We start from the raw sequence: 17,055 nt of genomic DNA on the forward strand, positions 1-17,055 counted from the left end.
GCCTCAGAGGTGGTACAACTAATTCCAAGAACACAGAGGCAACTTGCCCTTATGGATGCCGGTTGGGCGTCCATTTTCCTTGTTTTTTTTCCCCCATTTTTTTATTACACTAATAGTGAATAATGTATTATTATTCACGATTAGTGTAATATAAAATCAAGTACAAAGAGCTGGGATATGGCCCTCCCTGGCAGCCATGGTAAGTAAAAAAAATGCTTTTATATATATGTTGTGGGAATGCTTACAGGTGAGAGTGTGTTTATGTGAGAATGTGTGCATGTGTGATTGTGTGTGTTTGTGTGAGCATGTGTGAGTAAGCTTAAGGGTCAAATGGCATATGGTGTCACTTCCTGCCTACCCCTGGCCCTTTGGTTAATTGACATTCATGCAATAGTCCTACTTTTAAAGTGAAACCCCCCCACACACAAATCTGCTCAGGACACAGGTGGTAACTGTGGTACTCAGAAGAGTCCGGGATGCTCGCCAGAAAAAACGTTTGCATCTGTACACACCCGCATTGTTCCCATGCCGGCCAGGGCGTGGCTGCTGTGGGAGGGTCCTGCTCTGGAGTCTGGTGGAAGTGTTCTGACTGTGGGATCCACTCCTGCAGGGGTCCAGCCCAGACACTTTAAGCATGGGCAAAGTGGGCTCTGGCCCAGGGCCCCAGCCTTTCATGGGGCCCCCTGATAGAGCCAACCCTGTTTCACAGAGAGTCTTGCCCTGATGACCTTGAATAATTCTTCAACAGATTGTTTTAAATACCGTTTTCCTTTATTGTATTTTTAATTTGGGTGATGTGTGAGTCTATTACAGACATTTTGCAGAGAAATGTGTTTGTTTCATGAAACATCCATAAAAAAGTTTCTTTTAGATCATAACAGGACCTCACATGCAAGAAATGGGAGAGAGTCACGGAGATTATTTGTAGTAACATTACTGAGCTGCTGCCGTGTTACAATATTGAGACTTTTGATGAGTACGCCTGGCCACTGTAAGTGACCTGGCCAAAGAGGGCAGGAAAGAGTTGAAACTGGATCATAAAGTCAAAGCTGTTCAGAGCAGGTGCCCCGAAAATATGTTTTTGCCAGGGGCCCCCAAATCCTCGAGATGTCCCTGGTCCAGCCAATGGGGAGTAGACACTGTGGGTAGGCGCCTGCTTCTAGGCGCTTAGATTTGTGCACAAGGCGGCCTAAAATATGACCCTTGATGGTGCACTGACAAGACAACATCTGGGCTTTATTAAGAACATTAGCTGCACCAGAGTTAGGAAGTTTTTCAGTTCATAACAAGCCCATATTCCTCATTGCATTCGGGTACAGGTAGTATTGAATTTATCATGGAGTCCTGTGTGGTCCCTAGAAATTCAGGACTACAAGACCCAGAAAGCAGCAAGACACCAGTACTGAGATATTCATGCATGGAATCAGGAACCCTGCGGTCTCTGAAATCAGCAACTGATGGTGAACTGCCTGTGGGAGGGGTTAAATCCCTCTGGCCACCCACACTAGGTGTTTTTGTTGCATTCTGGTACTTGTAGTCATAATGGGTAACAACGTCTTTTTATCATCCCCTTTTTACCCCAAGGAGTGTTAATGTGATCCCCTTAGCAATGAGATGTTCTTATTTGCATTGAAAAGCCCATCTCTGCCCTCACACACACTGGGCTGTTTAACCCTGAAAAAAGGCAGAGTCAGGAATTACATTTTATTTTGCATTCCACTAGTCTGCCGAGTGCATTAGGGCATATTAGCCCTTCATTGCGTTTCAGGCAACAGCATGTTGCTTTGTGGGTCTTGTAGTTTTGCCATAATACTTTCCTTATGGTTTCAAAGCCCGAGAATGCAAAGTGATGTTGGTTAAAATGCACTAACTGAGTCTAGGTCCAGGTCCCCTGGAATTATGCAGCAAGGGAGGACCAATTTATGCGGGAGGGTTGTCTAAATTATGCGGCAACAACATGCAAATTATGGGGCGTAATATGGCAAATTTTGTATAGTAGTACTCCTTTATTTTGTCATTTTTGCACAGGTTAACACTGTCTTGGCAAAGGTTTCACCTTATTAGTACCAGTTTAATACCCAAATACAAAATCAGCAACAGAAAGGGGACCAGTCAACTTTTGCAAAGGGCCTCCTACTGCGCTGCAACAAGTTTGGGTGTGTTTTCAGCAACTTTTAATCAATTTGAGCTAGACACTATTTTTATGTTAAAATCAGTAGATTATGCAGCAGATGATGGGTTATGTGGCAAATGCGGCAAAGCCATAATTATGTGAGGCAGCCAAACAATTGCATAATTCCAGTGCCGCTGGTTATATTCTATATGTTAACATTTATGTCCTCCCTTTGTTAAACTCTCAGACCTATAATAAAACTTGTGGGTTTTTTTTTTACTGGTATCTCCCTGCCACAGTATTAAAAACAGAGGGTCGAGCAACATACCCTGCTTTTCTTTTCCGTCAACATGTTTTGGACCTTGAATATTGCCCCTTTGGGGACAGGAACTTCCTCAGGACTATAGGCATCTCACATTAAATATTGTGGACACGTCCCTGTTCATACGGCATGCTATCCTTTTTTTCTTCATGAACAATGGACACACAATAATTAAGCAGTGGAAACGCCCCTTCTTCATAGACAGATACACCTTGAGCAGAACTAGTGCATGGGTCCCTCCTTCAGAGCAACAGAGCATGGTTTACCCTTCACAGGACACATACAAATCAGGCAGCAGCTGTGCAAGTTTTGCTTCCTCATAGAATTGGCACAGAATGGCAGTAGCAAAGCAAGCTTCCCCTCTCACAGAAGATAACAAGGACAATCTCCCATTCCAGAATACCAGAAGCAGCAGGGCAGACTGGCACAGGTTTCATGGGTCAGAGAACATGTACGGTTAAGGCATGATTGATATGCAGAGACAGATCTCTGCAACGGGTGCTTAACTCACTGAGGAGGGGTGTAAAAGGTGGATGAGTGAATGAATATGCGAATTCAATAGATCTGCACCAAGTGTACAACTGCTGGAATGGAATGCACACATTTGTTGAATTAATACAAAGTGCACCGGTGACATGACGTCAAGTGGTAGCCCTGGGCACAGACTTGGATGACAAGTGGTATCATGTCAGGTGAAGAACCCTCAACCAGTCACAGCTTCACAGGAAACACTAAAACAAGTATAATGCACAGATAAAACCAAAACTACAGGTCCCAGAATGCAAACTGCTAATGATGCTACATGTGTCTGTTGGCAGCAATGTCCAGTGCACCAGCCTACCCAGCTTAAGGGGGACAATGGATGCCACACCCTTCTTTAGACTTCCTTTCAATTGAGCCTGTCGGCAGCATCCGACTGAGCCCAGGCCAGAGCGGTGGACTGGTCCCACAGCATGACAGTCACTGGCACTGGGGCTTGTGTGCCCATGCTATAATTAGAAAAGTAAAATAACAATTCCCAGCATGCTTAGTGTTGCTGGCTGAAACCTCTGGACTGGCTGAAAGCCGCCTCCTGGCCTGGGCAGGTTGACAGCTATGTCAGCTCCAGGGGCAGAGGGTAGAAAGTCCACTTGAGCACACTTGTTGGCCATGGTGATTGGAATGTGTGATGCTGACTCATGCTGGTCTTGGCAGTCCAGGGAGCCGTGCAGTGTGTCATGCAGCAGTCCCCACCCTTCCATCTGGCCTGGCCGGCACAGGCCCCCGGGGGCTGAGTCAGGCTCGGCCTGCTCTGTGATGGTGTGGACATTCCCAGGTGAACAGCACTGGTGACATAGCAGCTGTGTGAGCCCATGCCAGGGGGACACCTTTGGTTTGACCTCACTGTTCAACCACCATTTGATATTTGATATTTGTGGGGTATTTATAGAGCGCAGCGTTCGCTCCGAAGGGAGCATCTTGGCGCTAAAGATCCTATGAGAACCAGTCCAGGAGGATTAGATAGCTGCTTTGGAATAATTGTCTGGGAGAGTGAAAATCCAGGTTTTAAGAAGTTTTCTAAAAGGTTTTTCCTGGGTGAGTTGCATTGTGGGCGGTGGCGGCTCCTCCGCTAAGGCGCAGGAGCATTGCCCCACAGCTCGTTGAGCAGTGGAAAATAAAAATATGATGATAATAATAATAAGTTACTATCAGTTAATTATCCTTTGCGACTCCGGGCGGGGCAGGGCTGGCTGACGCAGGCGGAGCAGGAGTGGCATGCACTCCCTCCCTACATACGCATGACGCTTTGACCAGCCCTCTAGGGCCGGCCAAACAGTCATGCGTAGTTGGCATGTTCTCCATTGAGCTGAGTTGCACAGCCCCGTGGAGAAAATGCCCAGCATCCCCAGGCACTGCTTGAGTGCCAAACAGGCCGCTCAGACCAATCACGATGCTGCTCCGGCAGCGTCCTGATTGGCTTGCAGAGTCCGAAGCCTGGGTGCTTGCGGTGCAGGCTGCAGGCAGCAGCCGGGAAAAAGAAAAGACGAGGAGAGATGTGCGGCGGATGCAGCGGCAAAGCAGGTAAGTGTATTTTTTTTTCACCCACCCACTGCCTTCGCCCCTCCCTTAACAGTTTATATTTCATAACGTCACCATCATAACTCCGTGCCACCAAGGATGCGCCGCCCAGTGCTACACTTCTGAGTATTTGTTTAAAAGCCTGATGCTTTCTGGGGGATGTAGTCTTAGTGTGATGCTACTGAACTAATTAGACTAAAACATCTGAAAACAATGATTAGCAAAGGTAGGTCTCAGGACAGGAGCTCCGCCTCCTTGATGACGTGGCGTCATCTGGTAACCTTAATATCACACACCATCACTCAAGTACAATAGACAGCAGTTCAGGCGCGCACAGGACACCTCTCGAGAAGCCCCCAGTCACATCCGGTGCACCATTGAGGTGATGCGGAAACAGATGCTCTGACTGCATAATATAAACCTGTCACATTGAGCACCGAGGGCTGGTGCGTGAGGTAAACCAGCTCTGAACTGGTGTGTAACCAGCAGGCGTCAGGTTACAATCCAGCAAGAAAGCTCAGTGGGTTCATGCATCCAGAGAGGTCAACATTCTTGGCTCCAAGCATGAGAAGATCACTCAGTCCAGGTTCTTGCTTTGTATCCTGGGACTTGTAGTTCGGTATAGTTTAGAAAATCAGCGCCACAAGTCATAGAATCGCAGAATGCCAAACCAAAACCTGGACTGGATCAGCTGCTCCTGCAAGCACTTGGAAACTTGAGACAGGGTGTGCGTACGGCCGTCCTGCATGGGTCTAACCCCCCGTACAATGGCTGAGTGGGTTAATGCAGCTGCTGTAGGAGTCCTTGTGTAACCTGGAGATCATCTGTTTGATCCCAATAAGATATCTCAGTGGGTTTATAGACCTACTGCACACATCGATCTGTGCTTCTCAAATAAAGTTCAGGGTGTTACTGCACCTGCTTCAGAGATGTATATATAACCTACAGCTTGCCGTTTCTAATCTCACCAAGATAGCTCATTGGGTGAATGCACCTTCTGGAAATGTCCCTGCAGCTTGCAGAACCCTCCCAGTCTGCGATTTTTCACGAAATTAAAGGAGTGTTTTTCCGATTAGCAATGGCCATTTCTACAGTTTAAATGGCAACACAGACCGAACTTGTGGTGTGCAGGATGTGAATAATAAATTGGAATATTTCATTGTTGTTGTCATAAATAATAAAGAGCTTTTAGGTGACATAATTTCTCCATGCTTTGTAGGATCTTTTACCATCAGACAGCTCCCGTGGGTGGCCCAAGTACACACATGCGGTGAGCAGCTGCTTGGAGGGTCGGTGGTGGAAGCAGTGGTTAAGTTGTAAAAAAAAAAAAAAAAACATGCCAGAGCTCTCATCAGGAGGCAGCTTCTACCAGTCCATTTTCCCAGTTAGCGCCACCTAAAACAGAAGCCATGAAACCCTAAAAGTTAGGAGAGGATGTGGTGTAATGGCCAGAGCTGCCGACCTCGGAGCTGGGGAACCAGGTTCGAGTCTCGGCGTCAGGCAACATCCTGTGATTCTTGGCGAATCACTTCGTCTCCCTGTGCCGGCCAAAAATGAAGGTGACCGTAACTGGTGCTCAAGCACTGGTGTTGAAGATTAAGTGCTGGTGCTGAGACCGGACACCACTGGCTAAAATTAAGCACTGGGTGGAAGGGACAGCCAAGGGCAGGGAGTGTGAGAAGGCCAGGAAGAACTAAGGAGACCTCTGGGAGGGCCACACACATCTTGGCAGGATGTTCTCAGGGGCAGAGCTTGAGGGGGGGGGTGTTACATCCTCCTAATACATTTTCTGGCAAATAGTTGGGTAATGATGCTTTCAGCAGGGCAAGGTGAGGCGTCTGCCGGATTTCAATACATAAACACAGACAAAACCGCACACACGCACTCCCCCTCTCCGCTTTAAAAGTCTTAGAAAATTTTGCTTATTTGACAGAATATTATGTTTTCTCTCATTTAGGACCCCTACCAATCCACATTCCTCTCCGGGGATCCCCACCGCCCCTTGAGCCCCTCTCAGGCGCCCGCTAGTCTTATAATGCGCTTTAACATTATATGTCCACGTGCCAGCTGGAGAATTGGAAGCTCCCCACCAGCAGCCTCGCTGACCAAGCCACAGCCCGGGATGTTCGGTACATTTAATGGGACCAGACACAGGTCCAGCATGTCCATACATTTAATGAGGCAAGACTGGTACCTCCACACAACGTTCTTAACTTGGAATGCGAAACATTTAATGAGACAGAACCCACACCCCTCAGTATGCTTTCTATAGGATTAACAAAACAGGTGCAGGCTCCAGCATTTCTTAGCAGGGCATGGAACAAATGTAATGAGACCGGACCAGCACTTCTAAGCAGAATTCCCATTAGATTCCCAACACAGCCCTGGTCTTTAGCTCGCCTTAGCATGGCATATAATACATTTAATGAGACTAGACCAGAACTTCAGGATGACTGACAACAGAGCGCCGGGCTTTCTCTGTGGTCATTATATAGAGCATTATATAGAGCATGTGTCATGGCTGCTGTGTCCAGCATGCCTCTCTGCTGCCCCGCCATTGAGACGCTCCCTAGATCTGGTATAATGTGGGGCTCTGCATAGTCCAGCCCCGCGGGTCCTGTCTCTGTGGTCATTATATAGAGCATGTGTCGTGGCTGCTGCCCCGCCATTGAGATGCTCCCTACATCTGGTATAATGTGGAGCTCTGCACAGTCCAGCCCCGCGGGTCCTGTCTCGGTGGTCATTATATAGAGCATGTGTCGTGGCTGCTGTATCCAGCATGTCTCTCTGCTGCCCCGCCATTGAGATGCTCCCTACATCTGGTATAATGTGGGGCTCTGCACAGTCCAGCCCCGCGGGTCCTGTCTCGGTGGTCATTATATAGAGCATGTGTCGTGGCTGCTGTATCCAGCATGCCTCTCTGCTGCCCCGCCATTGAGATGCTCCCTACATCTGGTATAATGTGGGGCTCTGCACAGTCCAGCCCCGCGGGTCCTGTCTCGGTGGTCATCATATAGAGCATGTATCATGGCTGCTGTGTCCAGCATGCCTCTCTGCTGCCCCGCCGCTTCCATTGAGACGCTCCCTAGATCTGGTATAATGTGGGGCTCTGCACAGTCCAGCCCCGTGGGTCCTTGTCCTGTCTCTGTGGTTATTGAATAGAGCGTGTGTCATGGCTGCTGTATCCAGCATGCCTCTCTGCTGCCCCGCCGCCTCCATTGAGATGCTCCCTATATCTGGTATAATGTGGGGCTCTGCACAGTCCAGCCCCGTGGGTCCTTGTCCTGTCTCTGTGGTTATTGAATAGAGCGTGTGTCATGGCTGCTGTATCCAGCATGCCTCTCTGCTGCCCCGCCGCTTCCATTGAGACGCTCCCTAGATCTGGTATAATGTGGGGCTCTGCACAGTCCAGCCCCGTGGGTCCTTGTCCTGTCTCTGTGGTTATTGAATAGAGCGTGTGTCATGGCTGCTGTATCCAGCATGCCTCTCTGCTGCCCCGCCATTGAGACGCTCCCTAGATCTGGTATAATGTGGGGCTCTGCATAGTCCAGCCCCGCGGGTCCTGTCTCTGTGGTCATTATATAGAGCATGTGTCGTGGCTGCTGTATCCAGCATGTCTCTCTGCTGCCCCGCCATTGAGATGCTCCCTACATCTGGTATAATGTGGGGCTCTGCACAGTCCAGCCCCGCGGGTCCTGTCTCGGTGGTCATCATATAGAGCATGTGTCATGGCTGCTGTGTCCAGCATGCCTCCCTGCTGCCCCGCCGCCTCCATTGAGACGCTCCCTAGATCTGGTATAATGTGGGGCTCTGCACAGTCCAGCCCCGTGGGTCCTTGTCCTGTCTCTGTGGTTATTGAACAGAGCGTGTGCATTGGCTGCTGTATCCAGCATGCCTCTCTGCTGCCCCGCCACCTCCATTGAGACGCTCCCTAGATCTGGTATAATGTGGGGCTCTGCACAGTCCAGCCCCGCGGGTCCTTGCCCTGTCTCTGTGGTTATTGAATAGAGCGTGTGTCGTGGCTGCTGTATCCAGCATGCCTCTCTGCTGCCCCGCCGCTTCCATTGAGACGCTCCCTAGATCTGGTATAATGTGGGGCTCTGCACAGTCCAGCCCCGCGGGTCCTTGCCCTGTCTCTGTGGTTATTGAATAGAGCATGTGTCGTGGCTGCTGTATCCAGCATGCCTCTCTGCTGCCCCGCCGTCTCCCTAGAGGTGCTCCCTAGATCAGTGATAATGTGGGGCTCTGCACAGTCCATCCCTGCAGGTCCTGTCTCTGTGGTCATTATAAAGAGCATGTGTCATGGCTGCTGTATCCAGCATGCCTCTCTGCTGCCCCGCCGCCTCCATTGAGACGCTCCCTAGATCTGGTATAATGTGGGGCTCTGCACAGTCCAGCCCCGTGGGTCCTTGTCCTGTCTCTGTGGTTATTGAACAGAGCGTGTGCATTGGCTGCTGTATCCAGCATGCCTCTCTGCTGCCCCGCCACCTCCATTGAGACGCTCCCTAGATCTGGTATAATGTGGGGCTCTGCACAGTCCAGCCCCGCGGGTCCTTGTCCTGTCTCTGTGGTTATTGAATAGAGCGTGTGTCGTGGCTGCTGTATCGAGCATGCCTCTCTGCTGCCCCGCCGCCTCCATTGAGACGCTCCCTAGATCTGGTATAATGTGGGGCTCTGCACAGTCCAGCCCCGTGGGTCCTTGTCCTGTCTCTGTGGTTATTGAATAGAGCGTGTGTCGTGGCTGCTGTATCGAGCATGCCTCTCTGCTGCCCCGCCGCCTCCATTGAGACGCTCCCTAGATCTGGTATAATGTGGGGCTCTGCACAGTCCAGCCCCGCGGGTCCTTGTCCTGTCTCTGTGGTTATTGAATAGAGCGTGTGTCGTGGCTGCTGTATCGAGCATGCCTCTCTGCTGCCCCGCCGCCTCCATTGAGACGCTCCCTAGATCTGGAATAATGTGGGGCTCTGCACAGTCCAGCCCCGTGGGTCCTTGTCCTGTCTCTGTGGTTATTGAATAGAGCGTGTGTCGTGGCTGCTATATCCAGCATGCCTCTCTGCTGTTCTACTGTCACCCTGGGAGGAGTCTGCAGCAAGATTCACAGTTGGCTCCTGTGAAGGGCATGCCCTGCACCTTTTACTGCTTTTCCTGACATTTCACTATTAACTGAGGACCAGAGCAGCACTCCTGTCACTCACGCACAACCCCAAAACACTTCCCATACAGGCAATTTGGTACTCTTCCAACAAGTACTACCCACTGCGTAGCATTCTACTCGTCCTATGATGCACTTCTGTGACTTCTCAGGGGTATGAAGTGCTATACAATACTGCTGGCCCTGCACTTCTCAGCAGCGCAAGCTAAGCATTTAGGGCTTGATTACGAGGTTGGTCGGAATCCCCTAGACCGTGTCAGAACCCATCCGCTCAACTCGGTCAGAAACCATTCCGACCAACTGATTACGATGCTCGCGGTCTGAATGGTAACCGTTTGGTCATTCTGAATCGATTCCAACCGGCATTCGGAGAATACAAGTCTGTTGGAGCCGATTCGTACAGCTCAATGGACAGCATTTTTGACCAACCGAGTACGATGTCGGATTCCAACAGCTTTTCCGACTCGGTCTGTCTGACACAAAAAGGTTGTCGGAAAGCGACTTTGGGATCCCTAGCAGGCCCCCCCTTCATCATAAAACCTCCATTTTGGGATCGAGGGGGTACCCAAAGGACCCCTCTGTAAAACCATGCACAGTGTGGGAGGCACCATGGGGTGCCCGCGGCATGGTGCAAAGTTTTACGCAGACACCCATTTTCTCCATAGGAGCCTGTGCTGTCGGTTGGAACAAAGGCTCCCATTGAAGTCAACGGGAGTCCCTCCGAACGGTGTTCGGAAGCATCATAATCAGTCAGGCGGAACCACCGAACGTGAGTCGTCGGAAACGAATCCGACAAGGAGTTGGGCGGTTTAGTTTTCGACTGACATCGTAATCAGGACCTTAATGAGCAATGGTGGCACTTTGCGATAGGACATGCTATATATTTAATGGGCAGCACTGTGCCATAGAGTTCAATAAGACAGTGCCAACTTTTCTATGCAGGGGGCGCTATACATTCAATGAGACACTACCATCTCTTCTCAGCAGGGTGTGCTATACATTCAATGAGACTATAGCGTCTCTTCTCAGCAGGCTGTGCTATACATTCAATGAGACAGTACCACCCCTTCTCAGCAGGCTGTGCTATACATTCAATGAGACAGTAACGTCTCTTCTCAGCAGGGTGTGCTATACACTCAATGAGACTGTACCGTCTCTTCTCAGCAGGGTGTGCTATACATTCAATGAGACAGTACCACACCTTCTCAGCAGGCTGTGCTATACTTTCAATGAGAAATTATCATCTCTTCTCAGTAGGGAAATATAATGTAGTCTGAGACAGTGCTGCCTCTTCTCATCATGGTATGGTATACATTTAATGGGACAGTGCTGCCTCTTCTCATCATGGTGTGGTATACATTTAATGGGACAGTGCCACCTCTTCTCAGCATGGTATGCTATACATTTAATGGGACAGTGCCCCCTCTTCTCATCATGGTATGGTATACATTTAATGGGACAGTGCCGCCTCTTCATAGCATGGTGTGGTATACATTTAATGGGACAGTGCCGCCTCTTCTCAGCATGGTATGCTATACATTTAATGGGACAGTGCCCCCTCTTCTCATCATGGTATGGTATACATTTAATGGGACAGTGCCCCCTCTTCTCATCATGGTATGGTATACATTTAATGGGACAGAGCCGCCTCTTCTCATCATGGTATGGTATACATTTAATGGGACAGTGCCCCCTCTTCTCATCATGGTATGGTATACATTTAATGAGACAGTGCCGCCTCTTCATAGCATGGTGTGGTATACATTTAATGGGACAGTGCCGCCTCTTCTCAGCATGGAATGCCATACATTTAATGGGAGAGGTATACATTTAATGGGACAGAGCCGCCTCTTCATAGCATAGTGTGGTATACATTTAATGGGACAGTGCTGCCTCTTCTCAGCATGGTATGCTATACATTTAATGGGACAGTGCCCCCTCTTCTCATCATGGTATGGTATACATTTAATGGGACAGTGCTGCCTCTTCTCAGCATGGTATGGTATACATTTAATGGGACAGTGCCGCCTCTTCATAGCATGGTATGGTATACATTTAATGGGACAGTGCCGCCTCTTCTCAGCATGGTATGCTATACATTTAATGGGACAGTGCCCCCTCTTCTCATCATGGTATGGTATACATTTAATGGGACAGTGCCGCCTCTTCATAGCATGGTGTGGTATACATTTAATGGGACAGTGCCGCCTCTTCTCAGCATGGTATGCTATACATTTAATGGGACAGTGCCCCCTCTTCTCATCATGGTATGGTATACATTTAATGGGACAGTGCCCCCTCTTCTCATCATGGTATGGTATACATTTAATGGGACAGAGCCGCCTCTTCTCATCATGGTATGGTATACATTTAATGGGACAGTGCCCCCTCTTCTCATCATGGTATGGTATACATTTAATGGGACAGAGCCGCCTCTTCATAGCATAGTGTGGTATACATTTAATGGGACAGTGCCGCCTCTTCTCAGCATGGTATGGTATACAGTTAATGGGACAGTGCCGCCTCTTCTCAGCATGGTATGGTATACATTTAATGGGACAGTGCCCCCTCTTCTCATCATGGTGTGGTATACATTTAATGGGACAGTGCTGACTCTTCTTATCATGGTGTGGTATACATTTAATGGGACAGTGCTGACTCTTCTTATCATGGTGTGGTATACATTTAATGGGACAGTGCTGCCTCTTCGTATCATGGTGTGGTATACATTTAATGGGACAGTGCTGACTCTTTTCAGCATGGTATGGTATACATTTAATGGGACAGTGCTGCCTCTTCGTATCATGGTGTGGTATACATTTAATGGGACAGTGCTGACTCTTTTCAGCATGGTATGGTATACATTTAATGGGACAGTGCTGCCTCTTCGTATCATGGTGTGGTATACATTTATTGGGACAGTGCTGACTCTTCTCAGCATGGTATGCTATACATTTAATGGGACAGTGCCCACTCTTCTTACCATGGTATGGTATACATTTAATGGGACAGTGCTGCCTCTTCTCAGCATGGTATGCTATACAGTTAATGGGACAGGGCTGACTCTTCTCAGCATGGTATGGTATACATTTAATGGGACAGTGCCCCCTCTTCTCATCATGGTATGGTATACATTTAATGAGACAGTGCCGCCTCTTCATAGCATGGTGTGGTATACATTTAATGGGACAGTGCCGCCTCTTCTCAGCATGGAATGCCATACATTTAATGGGAGAGGTATACATTTAATGGGACAGAGCCGCCTCTTCATAGCATAGTGTGGTATACATTTAATGGGACAGTGCTGCCTCTTCTCAGCATGGTATGCTATACATTTAATGGGACAGTGCCCCCTCTTCTCATCATGGTATGGTATACATTTAATGGGACAGTGCTGCCTCTTCTCAGCATGGTATGGTATACATTTAATGGGACAGTGCCGCCTCTTCATAGCATGGTATGGTATACATTTAATGGGACAGTGCCGCCTCTTCTCAGCATGGTATGCTATACATTTAATGGGACAGTGCCCCCTCTTCTCATCATGGTATGGTATACATTTAATGGGACAGTGCCGCCTCTTCATAGCATGGTGTGGTATACATTTAATGGGACAGTGCCGCCTCTTCTCAGCATGGTATGCTATACATTTAATGGGACAGTGCCCCCTCTTCTCATCATGGTATGGTATACATTTAATGGGACAGTGCCCCCTCTTCTCATCATGGTATGGTATACATTTAATGGGACAGAGCCGCCTCTTCTCATCATGGTATGGTATACATTTAATGGGACAGTGCCCCCTCTTCTCATCATGGTATGGTATACATTTAATGGGACAGAGCCGCCTCTTCATAGCATAGTGTGGTATACATTTAATGGGACAGTGCCGCCTCTTCTCAGCATGGTATGGTATACAGTTAATGGGACAGTGCCGCCTCTTCTCAGCATGGTATGGTATACATTTAATGGGACAGTGCCCCCTCTTCTCATCATGGTGTGGTATACATTTAATGGGACAGTGCTGACTCTTCTTATCATGGTGTGGTATACATTTAATGGGACAGTGCTGACTCTTCTTATCATGGTGTGGTATACATTTAATGGGACAGTGCTGCCTCTTCGTATCATGGTGTGGTATACATTTAATGGGACAGTGCTGACTCTTTTCAGCATGGTATGGTATACATTTAATGGGACAGTGCTGCCTCTTCGTATCATGGCGTGGTATACATTTAATGGGACAGTGCTGACTCTTTTCAGCATGGTATGGTATACATTTAATGGGACAGTGCTGCCTCTTCGTATCATGGTGTGGTATACATTTATTGGGACAGTGCTGACTCTTCTCAGCATGGTATGCTATACATTTAATGGGACAGTGCCCACTCTTCTTACCATGGTATGGTATACATTTAATGGGACAGTGCTGCCTCTTCTCAGCATGGTATGCTATACAGTTAATGGGACAGGGCTGACTCTTCTCAGCATGGTATGCTATACATTTAATGGGACAGTGACCCCTCTTCTTACCATGGTATGCTATACATTTAATGGGACAGTGCTGCCTCTTCTCAGCATGGTATGGTATACATGTAATGGGACAGTGCTGCCTCTTCGCATCATGGTGTGGTATACATTTAATGGGACAGTGCTGCCTCTTCTCAGCATGGTATGCTATACATTTAATGGGACAGTGCTGCCTCTTCGTATCATGGTGTGGTATACATTTAATGGGACAGAGCTGACTCTTCTCAGCATGGTATGGTATACATGTAATGGGACAGTGCTGCCTCTTCGTATCATGGTGTGGTATACATTTAATGGGACAGTGCTGCCTCTTCGTATCATGGTGTGGTATACATATAATGGGACAGTGCTGCCTCTTCGCATCATGGTATGGTACACATTTAATGGGACAGTGCTGCCTCTTCTCAGCATGGTATGGTATACATTTAATGGGACAGTGCTGCCTCTTCTCAGCATGGTGTGGTATACATTTAATGGGACAGAGCTGACTCTTCTCAGCATGATATTGTATACATTTAATGGGACAGTGCCCCCTCTTCTCATCATGGTATGGTACACATTTAATGGGACAGTGCTGCCTCTTCTCAGCATGGTATGGTATACATGTAATGGGACAGTGCTGCCTCTTCGTATCATGGTGTGGTATACATTTAATGGGACAGTGCTGCCTCTTCGTATCATGGTGTGGTATACATATAATGGGACAGTGCTGCCTCTTCGCATCATGGTGTGGTATACATTTAATAGGACAGCGCCGCCTTTTCTCAGCCTTGGTATGCTATACATTTAATAGGACAGTGCCGCCTTTTCTCAGCCTTGGTATGCTATACATTTAATAGGACAGTGATGCCTCTTATCTGCATGGTGTGGTATACATTTATGGGACAGAGCCGCCTCTTCCCAGCAGGGAATTCTATAGATTTAATAGGACAGTGCCGCCTTTTCTCAGCCTTGGTATGCTATACATTTAATAGGACAGTGCTGCCTCTTCTCAGCATGGTGTGGTATACATTTAATGGGACAGTGCTGCCTCTTCGTATCATGGTGTGGTATACATTTATGGGACAGAGCCGCCTCTTCCCAGCAGGGAATGCTATAGATTTAATAGGACAGTGCCGCCTTTTCTCAGCCTTGGTATGCTATACATTTAATAGGACAGTGCCGTGTCTTCTCGCGCACACGAAGCTCTCTGGCGTCGGTTTGAACCCTTTGCCTGCGCTGGTTTTGGGGACAGGGCTACTTTTAGTCCCGGCTCCGGTCCGGAAAGGGGCAGGGGCCGCCTCTTCTCAGCAGGGTGTGCCATACTTTCAACGGGACAGTGGTTGCACTAAAACTGCCAATGGGACAGTGCGGACTTCACAGTCGTGCAACTACCTGCCCTTAAGACAAGCTCGTGCCAGCATACACCCCCCGTCGTGCGAGAGGCAGGAGTCGGGGACGCTTTCAGAAGCCCACAGCGCCTAAAACTCTGGGCGTCGCCTTTAGGAGCTACGGCGCCACACCCAGCGGGCTGTCAGGGCGGCGGCAGCAGCCTGGCGCTGTCAAAGCTTCACTTCCGCTCGGGTCCGTTACGCAGGGCCAAAAGCCAAACAAACTGTCCCTGCACTGAGCATCACGTACACTTTTCACCCTCCCGGCCAGCACAGGCGCACCCCGGAACTTTTACGGCGCCCCTTCTTTCGGATTAAACTTTTGCCAATTGTGGGAGATTGGGGCCGGGGCGCGAGGGGTGGGGCAGTACCTGTCCCAAAGCTTCCTTCGCTTACCTCTCATATCTCTCGCGCTCCTTGGGGGCAGAAGTGCCGGTCTCTGGGCAGCCTCCCTTCTGCAGCTCTTCAGTTGTTGCAAGTCTTCAGCTCTGCTGTAGCGCTCTCTTTCTGTTGAAGGCGCTATGCCTGCTGCAGGGTTCCGTCTCAGCTGCAGGTTTCCGTCCCTGCTACAGGAATCCGTCTCTGCTGCAGGTTTCCACTACAGGGCTCTAACTCTGCTGCGGGGTCTCCAGCTCTGCTGCAGGTCCCAGCCCCCGTCTCTGCCGCAGGTCTCTAACTCTGCTGCAGGTCCCCGTCTCTGCTGCAGGTCCCAGGTCCCAGTCTCTGCTGCAGGTTTCCACTACAGGGCTCTAACTCTGCTGCGGGGTCTCCAGCTCTGCTGCAGGTCCCAGCCCCCGTCTCTGCCGCAGGGCTCTAACTCTGCTGCAGGTTTCCGTTTCTGCCACAGGTTTCAGTCTCTGCTGCAGGTTCCTGCTGCGGGGTCTCCAGCTCTGCTGCAGGTCCCTGCTGCAAGCCCCCGTCTCTGCCGCGGCTCTGCTCTCGGCTCCGGCGGCGCTCTGCTGCTCCTCGGCAGGCTGGGCGAGAACTCCTCTGTTGCCCCCACCCCCAGAAGGAGGAAGTGAGTAGCGAGGAGGAAGTCTGCAGAGAAACTCTCCACCCGGCCCCGGCTGCAGCAACAGCGGGGAGAGTGTGACCCGCTGAAGGAGGAAGTGCCCGAGCTGCTGACTGGTGGGGGGGGGGGGTGCGGGGGGGGGGGGGCACGGAGATCAGTCCTGCCTGGGCCTGGGAATGGGGCAGAGATCAGTCCTGCCTGGGGAGGGACACGGAGATCGGTCCTGGCTGGGGAGGGGGCAGAGATCAGTCCTGCCTGAACTGAGGGAAAGGAGACACAATTGATGGACGGAATGCAGAAAAAATCAAAACATTCACCCCCAGGCAAGAGATTTGGGTTATATCCATCATTCTGGCTGATGTTGCATATGGCTGGGTCCAAACTGGAATGGCATGGTGAGCAACAAAACGATGGATTTAAGGCCCAGATCTCTGTACTGGGGTGAATGTATGACATTGTTCTGCATTCTGTCCATCAACTGTTCTTTTTGCATTTGAA

At 49.4% G+C, this 17,055-nt stretch overlaps 1 protein-coding gene across 1 annotated transcript in view; it reads right to left on the reverse strand.

Annotated features, from left to right (window-relative positions):
- The window catches only part of LOC146806129 (rho-related GTP-binding protein RhoG), a 128,893-nt gene extending 112,273 nt beyond the window's left edge, over positions 1-16,620 (reverse strand). The window contains exon 1 of the mRNA XM_085623466.1: positions 15,942-16,620. The gene's annotated coding sequence lies outside the window, so the exon portion shown is untranslated. The remainder of the gene's footprint in view (positions 1-15,941) is intronic.
- Between the last annotated feature and the right edge of the window lie 435 nt (positions 16,621-17,055).

This window comes from Triturus cristatus, chromosome 8 (assembly GCF_964204655.1).
Source record: "Triturus cristatus chromosome 8, aTriCri1.1, whole genome shotgun sequence".
NCBI lineage: Eukaryota > Metazoa > Chordata > Amphibia > Caudata > Salamandridae > Triturus > Triturus cristatus.